This window comes from Etheostoma spectabile, unplaced genomic scaffold, assembly GCF_008692095.1.
Source record: "Etheostoma spectabile isolate EspeVRDwgs_2016 unplaced genomic scaffold, UIUC_Espe_1.0 scaffold172, whole genome shotgun sequence".
NCBI classification, from domain to species: Eukaryota; Metazoa; Chordata; class Actinopteri; order Perciformes; family Percidae; genus Etheostoma; species Etheostoma spectabile.
In genome coordinates, this window is record NW_022605573.1 from 463,130 (window position 1) to 473,080 (window position 9,951).

The 9,951-nt window shown below is 41.5% G+C and overlaps 1 protein-coding gene and 1 long non-coding RNA gene across 2 annotated transcripts in view; one reads left to right on the top strand and one right to left on the bottom strand.

The window, feature by feature from the left end:
- The window catches only part of si:cabz01090165.1 (leucine-rich repeat and fibronectin type III domain-containing protein 1-like protein), a 428,959-nt gene that overhangs the window by 137,599 nt on the left and 281,409 nt on the right, over positions 1–9,951 (bottom strand). The window contains exon 5 of the mRNA XM_032510641.1: positions 1,836–1,922. The gene's annotated coding sequence lies outside the window, so the exon portion shown is untranslated. The remainder of the gene's footprint in view (positions 1–1,835; positions 1,923–9,951) is intronic.
- On the top strand, positions 3,455–7,912 carry LOC116685724 (uncharacterized). The gene is made up of 3 exons (XR_004331030.1): positions 3,455–3,466; positions 6,426–6,429; positions 7,799–7,912. It is a non-coding gene; the product is annotated as an uncharacterized LOC116685724 (long non-coding RNA).

Here is a 9,951-nt window from a genome sequence, read left to right on the forward strand (position 1 = left end):
GGTAACTATAGTCCTCAGAAATCCACCGGAGGTTAGAACACCATACAAAGAAGGCCCAAGGCAACGAACATCTAGGACTAAATGAGTTAAATCCAGCAGAATTTCTGTCTGCAACAGAGAAATCCCACAAGTGGAACATTATGGATATAGTCTAGTCTAAATGTGACATAATAACTCAAACCTTAATTTGCGTAGGTAGTTGCAGCACACACAGGTGTTTTCTAACAACAACAACAACAACAGATATGAAAGGTGAACTTTACTATGTACACAGGTTTACTTCAGGGTAAAAAAAAACTCAGTTAGAGCATCAACACTGCCAAGAAACTGTTCATTATTATATATTATATAATGAGAAACCACATGTGTGTCGGAAACATTGTGACTTACCTACGTGTTTAAGACTTCTTTACACATTACATTTTTATTCAAGAGTAGCCTATACAAAAACACAGCAAACACAGAAAAACCTGCGAGTACACACACCAATTTATCAGAGGCAGCTGGTGGCTCACGCACGCCCGCACGCACACACCTGCACCTGAAGATCAACAAGCCTGTCACACCTTCTTTGTGTGCGCTGTCAGTTTAACTCTGCAAACACACACTCGTCTGTCTGTCTCTCTCTGTGTTTACAGAGAAAGAAAGATAGAGTGTGTGTGTTTGTTTGTGCTTTTGTACTGTGTGTCAGACTGCAACAAAACCATGAGAAACACAACAAAGTTTACCTACTGACCTATAGTAGGTTCAGAAAGAGAGGACATGTTCAAGAGAAAGACAGATGTGTGTGTGTGTGTGTGTGTGTGTGTGTGTGTGTGTGTGTGTGTGTGTGTGTGTGTGTGTGTCTTGATTAAGATCAATTCTTAACCCTGGCAGATTCAATATTTTATCAGAGAGAGAGACGCAGGTGTCTCACTGCTGGATCTGAAATTGCCACTGAGGGAGGGAGGCAGAGAAAGAGAGAGAGAGAGAGAGGAGAGAGTGAGAGAGAGAAAGAGAGAGAGAGAGAGGGAGAAAGTGAGAGAGAGAAAGAGATAGAGAGAGAGAGAGAGAGAGAGAGAGAGAGAGAGAGAGAGAGAGCGCCATTCAGTTTTGGATATTTGAATATAAATAACACAAAGTCAGCTGACAGACAAAATCCAATTTGACTGCTCCAACATTTCCAATCTCTCATTCATCATTTCACTGAAAAAGTTTTTGTTTCGATCTTTTCCCGAATGAAATCAAGTGCAACAGCATGTCATCCATCATGACATCTGGGACACAAACCAGCGTTGTAGTCAAGACCACCTAAACCGAGACCAAGTCCTCGACGAGACCAGAGCGTATCGAGACCGAGACAACACCAAGACTTTGAGTGGTTGAGACCGAGTCAAGACCGGGACTAGACCAGTACTATCAATGCTAACCATAGGCACTCGTCAAACTGATCTGAGAGATCCACATTCCCATAACAACCCCCCCCCCCCCACACACACACACACACACACACACAGAAAGACCCTCAGAAAAACAAATTAAGACTCTTCTTAATTCACCTCTTTGAAGACCATAAGGGTATCATGAGAAATGTCTCGAAAAAAAGAATCAAAAGGCAATTGTGGTCTTAAAAGTAAAACCCAGACCAGTCCAGAGTCCTCTTTATCTGAGGCCGAGACCAGACCAAGGGAAAAAGATATTCATTCCCAGACAAGACATTCAAAAACTGGTCTTGAGACCAATCTCGAGTAGCAGTGACACTGACAGAAACGTTCAGTTAATAAAACACTTAAACTAAATCCCATAATGCTCCGATTGGACGACAACGGGACTACTTTTAAATGGAGGAAACCTACCTGATTGGGAGGGTCTCAGTATTTCGTTATCACGGGGAGCCAATCAGGACCAGGTCTAGCGGCGATGTGGTGACTGGGTTTGACAGCCTGAAAGAGAAGAGGGGGATAAATAATAACTGTGTGACTCTTTGAAACTTTCATTGTGCACTTCTTTATTATATAAACAGGGAAAACCCGGCTCCTGTGGCCCAGACACTACCCTCCTTATTGTACACACAATGAGTAAAACCTGAAGTATTTCACGGATTTAATTGGATTTATTTTTCATTTGTGACAGGATAAAAGACTGAAGAAAAAGGAAGAGAACATCTGATATAATACCATACTATTGCGATTGTACATACACTTAAATGACAACTTTTTTCTGAAGCGTGGAGCGTGTTTTTGAAGTTGAAAACACTTTTCTAAAAAAACGTCCTTCGTCGAGTGCTTTTTTGAAAGCAGACCAATGATAAGCAGAATAGCCTGACCTGTCGTTTCCATAACAACGAGTTACAGGATATGACCGGGTGCTCCCTGTCATTATCTAACATTAGCACCTCTCTCTCTCTCTCTCTGTTCTTCCTCTAGCTCACTCCACCACTTTGTTTATCTATTGTTAGCACCACTCTCTCTCTCTGTTCTTTCTCTAGCTCGCTCCACCACTTTGTTTATCTAACGTTAGCACCTCTCTCTCTCTCTGTTCTTTCTCTAGCTTGTTCCACCATTTAGTTTTATATTACATTTTTTCTTATCTTATCTTACATAACGTTAACACTGCTCCAACATAGCACTCTCAACTTGAATAAATGCTGCTTAAAAGTTATAACGTTGTTGATGAAATGTTATGTAGTTCTTGACAATCGTTCCGGACCTCTGACCTGGAATAAAAATCCAATGCGGACCTTTGAGGGAAACGTTAGAGAACCGCTGCTCTGTATAATACTTTAACCCCTGTGTTGACTTCCCGTCGATAAGCACTTTTGGCACATCCACCACCAGTATTAAGTTCAACAAATTCAAGGCCAACAAACCTCATTAATTAATTAACAAACTACATAGATGTACAAATTAACAAACTGGAACAGCTCATGACTGCACTGTGGTCGTGCACAGCAGTAACACAGGGAGGACTGGACGTTCATTTCTCTCTGGGAATGCCACTACTCCAAAGTAGGTCAGAGTCAAACAGTCTGTCGCAGGTGTGTGTGGGTGGTGTTGTGTGTGTGTGTGTGTGTGTGTGTGGGTGGGGAGTTGTATGAAGCACTTTGTGCAACATTTACATGTAGATAAAGGGCTATATAACTAAACTAAATGATTGACTGACTGATTAGGTAGACAGCCGAGACACATCGCCGTTCACACCTGTGTCTATTGTGCGTCTCCAGATTTATTGAAGCTATAAGTGCCACGGCGCATCATACTTACTGCTATTATTATTATGAATCATAATTATTTAGATCTGTATCAGTGTCTCTGTCTCCTAACCGGCAATAACTGATGGCCGCCCACCGAGAGCCTGGGTCTGTCTGGGGTTTCTACCTGTAATAAGGACGTTTTCCCTCGCCACTGTTGCACCAAATGCGTGCTCCTGGGAAATTGTTGGGTCTATTAAATTGTTGGGACTATGAAATTGTTAGGTCTATGAAATTGTTGGGTCTATGAAATTGTTAGGTCTATGAAATTGTTGGGTCTATGTGTAGAGTGTCCTGAGATTTACTCCTGTTGTGATTTGACACAAAAAATAAAAGTGAATTGAATTTCTTGTGTTCCCATTTCATTACTGCCTAGGTCACTTCCTCTAGAAGCCCAATGAGACGATTGTGTTGATGCAAATGGAGATATCTCTGTCCGCAGAATCCAACACATATCTCATCCGTACAGGCCTAACACGGTCACATTTCGGACACTTTGTCCAACTCGTCTTAAGATGGGCAAGTAATGCACAACAAACAACCAGCACGTCCTTTTAAAACCCAGAGTCTTTACATTAAACATCTGAACAAACACAAACTTATGCTGTAGAGTACATTAGAATAAGATTTTATAGACCTGACTTGGCCCCGGACCTGGTCTAATGAGTTAATTATAGACATTGTCCATTTTATATTCTTCAAACTTCCTGGTGAAGCAAGACTGATAGATAATGTTAAAGGGGGGCGATGCAGTTTGGGCCGTTTCTTTGTTTTTTTTGCTGGCAGGTTTCTGTATAGAGCCCCCCCTACAGGTTTCTGTATAGAGCCCCCCCTACAGGTTTCTGTATAGAGCCCCCCCTACAGGTTTCTGTATAGAGCCTCCCTTACAGGTTTCTCTATAGAGCCCCCCATACAGGTTTCTGTATAGAGCCCCCCCTACAGGTTTCTGTATAGAGCCCCCCTACAGCTCCTATGTTTACCTGTGTCTGACCCCTCCCTCGGTCAGTCTAACGTTTCCGCTTTCTCTAATCCTCCAACAATATTTTTTTTTTCTGCATCGTCGGTCAAAAGTTGCAAGGGGTTGTTTTTCCGCTCACAGGCGCTAGGGGGGAGGGAGACGACCACTATTCAACTCGAAAAAAGTCATACAACCATTCCTTGACTCCTAAGCTGTTCAGATAAGTTAAATTAAGATAGAAAAAGCTACACAGTTCCCCTTTAATCCCCCCCAAAAATGGATTTTGCATGATTCCTTGATTCCTGGTTCAACTGACAGTGACTCGACACTTGAGCCTCCTCAGTGTGAAACTAACTGCTAAAGTTTAACTACATCGCAGAGAACTCAGTTCCTTTTTTATGATGCTTGAATGAAAAAGTTTCACACGCAACCCACCAACTGTAGGTAGTCACTTATAATCTCGGTATCATGTAGATTTGACTTTATCTCCGTTTGTGCAGGATTTAGAATTAAGATCATAATCATGAATCATACAGCATCTTTGAATTGCACACAATAGAATGGAATCTGATTGGATTAGAGAAGCAGGGACATCTAAAGGTCCATGAAAGACAGTGATCTAATCATTTCAATCTGATCCTCACTTCACGGTTTCTCGCTATCCAACCGACATCTGAATCAAGCGTCAACCGTCGTTTCTGGCTCTGGGTGACGAACAGCCCAACCCCCCCACCCCGTCTGATCTTTCCCAGAGTGCTGCATGCATGGATGTCAATATTGATGATGGCAAACAGCGAGTATGTTGACGTTTTCAGTTTTCAAGTCGGGACGGCAGAGTGTATGCATCAGAGGAAGCCCCTTTGTACTGTAGAGGCCAATGTGTCTGGTTAATGAGACTGTGGTTCAGACCCGGACAGCACGGCCTGATGGGAAGGATGCCGCTGCCGCTCTGGTGTTATTAAGATGAAAGGAGAGATAAGTGCACGGGGGAGAGTCGGTCTGCCTTTGTTCACGCTTCTCTGTCTGCAGTCGGCTCTGCTGACATTCTCTTCCATTCAGCTGTGAATGGGCTTTGGGAGATGGAGGTTTGAGCTTCTGATTGGTAACTGAACAATGACTTTATTTATTATCGTCTTCAGCAGATGACAAGTATGTGTCAGTGTATAGACCAGGCTGTTCTCATAAACCATATGTTTAAAAACTAGAAAAGACTGAGGCACTGTAATTCACATGCATTCCACATTTTTGTTGTTTTAATTTTTTATTGTTGTTGCTGTACGCACCACAATGACTGCTGTTGACTAGCAACGTGGCTAACCGCTTAAGGAGGAGATCAGCATGGAGGGGTGAGACTTAACTTTCAAGCCAGTTAGCAAAGTCTGCTTCCTGGGGAAAACAAAAGACTTTCACCCAGGAAATAAGTGTTCCTTGGGAGTTGTTAAATCCACACTAGGAACTTTTTCCTAAACTTAACTAGCCATTTTGGTGCCTAAACTTAACTGTCATCAACGCATCGTAACGCAGCGTAATTTCAGCATCTCATACTAGTCCAACCGTTGTCTCTCTTAATACAACATTGTGTGACGGTGACAGACACTGACCAAGCGTCCATATTTTACGTGTTCGGAGTGACATTGGGTTGGTTTAGATACCAAAACTACTCAGATAAGTTTATGAAAACATTGTGGTTTGAGTTACAATCCAACAATACTCCATTTCTTGACGTGTTATGTGACGTGACGCAGAACATGACATAGCTCTGTTTGTTTAGTGAAGTAAAAAATAAACAAATTGCTTTTTACATTTATGTCCTGAGACAGAGACAGAACCCCCCAGTCTTCTGGGTGAAGGTCCTGCGTTTGCTTGACACATCCACCCCCCCAACGTCCCTCCTTAAGCAGAAATGTGGCGCTCTACTTTGTTACCTTACTTCCTGCTTTGCTCCTGTAATAAGTTATACGGCCACTAGAGGGAGGCACCACTATGAACATAAATATATGTAGTAATTGCTGGATGGATAGAAGGATGGATAGATAGAAGAAGGGATAGTGGCTTGTGGTTGGAGGTAGAGTTGCCTGTAGGTGTACATATGTGACAGAAGTTTTGCATGGATGAATAGATAGATGGACAGATGGATGGATGGATGGACAATTGGATGGATAGGGGGATGGATGGATGGATGGATGAATGGATGGATGAATGGATAGGTGGACAGATGGATGAATGGATAGATGATAGATAGGTGGATGAAGAGATAGATGGATAGATAGGGGGATGGATAGATAGATGGATGATAGATTGATGGATAAATAACCGGAGGATAGATGGATGAAATTACTGATGCATGGCAAGATGGAGGGCTAAAGAATGGGATGGTGTATGTATGGATTAATTGATGGATAGAGGATTGTATGAATAGGTGGATGGATTAACATCTAAAGGATAGATAGATGGATGGATGGAAAAATTATAGATGGTAGACAGACTAATGCATTAATGGATGCACAGATGTACAGGCAGGCTGATTCATGAAAGGATGGACGTGTGAATATTGGGGTGGAGAGGTGGACGAATGATGGATAAATAGATCCAATCCCAGACTTCCTTCTCTCCCTCCCTCTCTCTCTCTCTCTCTCTCTGACTCAACAAACATGTGGTGTGAACACAGATGGAATTAAGAGCTTTAAAAAGAAAGACGAGAAGAGTTCTCCTCTGTGCGATGACAACTCACTCCGATTCTATTAATAACCATCAGCCTGATTAAGTCACTAATCCTGTCTGTCCTCAGCTCCGCTGATTAACACAGGAACACACACAACGTCTCAGCGGTGAAGACATGACGGAGACAAACTGCAGAATCTTTAAATCGGGCTAAACCCTATGTACCTATACGAATAGGTGGAGCTGTTAGAGCTTTGTTTGGCATGTTTTAACAGCTTCAGCGTGATTGCTTCTTTCTAAAAATCCCAAATTAGTTCAGGTTCAGAGCAAGCTGCTGGTTTTAAACTTGTCTGTGCATCATCCTTGAGTAAAAACACTCGGTTCTGATGGTTAGTGATACCATCAGTACTGATACCAAAGGAAGCACTTGGGGTTTTGGTGGAGCGGGGTTGAGATCTCCACTTTGGAGCAAAAGTGAAATTTTTAAACGTCAAACATCTCAGTTTGTCGGGAATTTTTCTGCAACAATTTGGGACCTTCCTGCGTCAATTTTGTGGTAAAAATGTCTTTATGTAAAGAGAATTATGATAGGGTTTTTTGGGCGTTGCACGGGCCAGTTTTGCTTATGCTAATACCACACTGTAAAAATGCTCAGTTATAAGTATAAGTCCCGCATTGAGAATGTTACTTAAAGGGTAACTACTGTTTCTTTCAACCTGGACCCTATTTTCCTATGTTTTTGTGTCAGAGTGACTGATGGCAACAACAATCTCTGATATTGGTCCATTATTAAGTAAGATGGCTGCAGTTGGCAGCGCCGAAACAAGCTACAATGTAAGTTAGTAGGTCAATTTTCCAGCTTTTGTTTACCTTGAGTGTTTGTTTTGCCGCTGACAGGCGCAGTATAATATTCTCAATTTCTGACAAAATTAAGGAAAGGATCCCTTCAGAGATAGACCTTTAAAACCTCTTTGAGACCTTTCTGTTTACCCAGAAACTGCTCTGAGGTCTCTAGCATTAAACCCACCAGACTCCATTTAAAAAAGGAAGACTTTTAGAGTTTATAGAGCAGACATATTTTCACATATAAATCAGTAAACTATGTCTTTATTTCAACCAAAACTAGAGTTGTGATGGTTGGAAAAGTGGAAAGACGACCCCACACAGCTTTTGATAGTTTAATTTTGTGTGGAAAAATGATCCAAAACAGCTTTGCATAGTTTTTTTTCCCGTCAACTGTGAATGAAGTGTATTTTATGATGCTAAAATTACTGTTTATAAACATGCAGTCTGGTGGGTTTTATGTTCAAAAAAGGTTCTTAATCTTTAACAGAAAGGTCGCCCTCCTTAGAAATTCTTTGCCATAACTACATGTGTTTTGTGTGCAGAAATCTTAATGTGTAAAGTAACTAAAGCTGTCATAGTAAGTAAAAGTACAATATTTATAGAAGTAGAAAGAGGCATGAAAAGAAAAGCCCAAAGTACAAGTACCTAGACATTTGTCCTTAAGTACAGTACTTAGGTAAATGTACTTAGTCAAATTTCACCACTGCTCTTAATTTAATTTTACCTGCAATATTCCCTTGCTGCATTTCTATTCTTTGCAATGATTTTTGTGATTATTTTTTCTAGATACACTTTTGTTTTGTACAGTTCTGCTCTTTTAAAAAAAACCTTTTGGACTAATATGGTCATGTAGCCCAGGTATATGCTAGTGTCTCCATTAAAGACATTAACTGTTTTTTTATTTACTCAGTTTGCGCCTTATTCACATTCACTCATTCCTTCATTTGTACACTGGACAGTTTAAGCACATGATATTACCACTTTCTTTCTTTAAAAAGTTATATTTTATCTATTGTCTTTTCTATTCTTAACAGAATAGTTGAATCTCTATCTCAGGGCAGGGTAGAAAATGGTGAATTAAAAGAGGGTATTGAATGTGTGAGTGTAAATCACTCTTCAGATTAGAATAGCAACACACGTAGCTACAGCACATACAGTGGATGTGAATGAAGCCATGGAGTGTCAGAGAGAAAGAGAGGAAGTGAAGTATCTCTGGAGAAAAGGAGTTGTTGTTTTCTGAGAGAAAAATTCAGCAGGGAGCCGACAGAGGGGCCAGACCCTGGCCTCCATCCTGCCCACACACACACACACACACACACACACACACACACACACACTCCTGATTGGATGGAAATATTCATCATGTCATGTGTTTTTGTGCAAGTTTGTCTATGTTTGTGTGTGTATGTTGGCAGACGCTGGAGGCTGGCAGATGGTCAGGGCTGAGTCTCCTTCCCCTGTGGGTCCCTCAGCTCTCCCCCCCCCCTCCCCCCTTCATCTCCAACTCCAGGGGCTACGTGCCCGCGTTAAGCCCCACCAGAACATCTCCCGGCTGGGCACAGACCTGCACTACCTTCCCTTTGCCTGGAGCCCCATTCCCTTAATGTTCCTGGAGAGCAATCTCACACCTTCATGTGATGTTTCTCACATGGGATTTGTTCAGTGACTGAGGGTTGATGCTGTCTATTACAACGTGAGGATGTATTGGGGCTCTGGGAACAGACTAACATTCGTGGAAAGAGCTTTTCTTTGATTCCTGGTAGAGCTGATGCCCCTTACTTTAATGTCTCTTTTTCACTGATGAGCTCAGGGCCAACAGGGTCTCAGTGTTGCATCCAAGGATAGGATAGGATTTTTTTTTTTTTAATAAGAACTACATCCATGCATTTCTGCTTGTAAGAATCATTATTTGTTATACGTTGGAAAACTGTCTTTGGAAAACAAAACAAAGGCACTTTAACACCACTATTACTCTCTATTTTACTTTGATAATCTCTCAATTTTCATCCCATCTGAATTAATTCACCTCGTCCTGTGACTGAAGAAAGCAACAATGTTTTTGCTGAGCAATGCAGAACTTTATTTGGCAAAAATAAAATTACACTCATCCCTTAGCTTGCTGCTCAGCCTTTAACATAAAAAAAAATTACATTTTAGAAAATGCAGTGTAAGTGGAAATGCACTGTCATGCCTTGGTGATTTCATATTTTACCTAAAACCGAAGGAATGCATGTCAGCAGACACACACACACACACA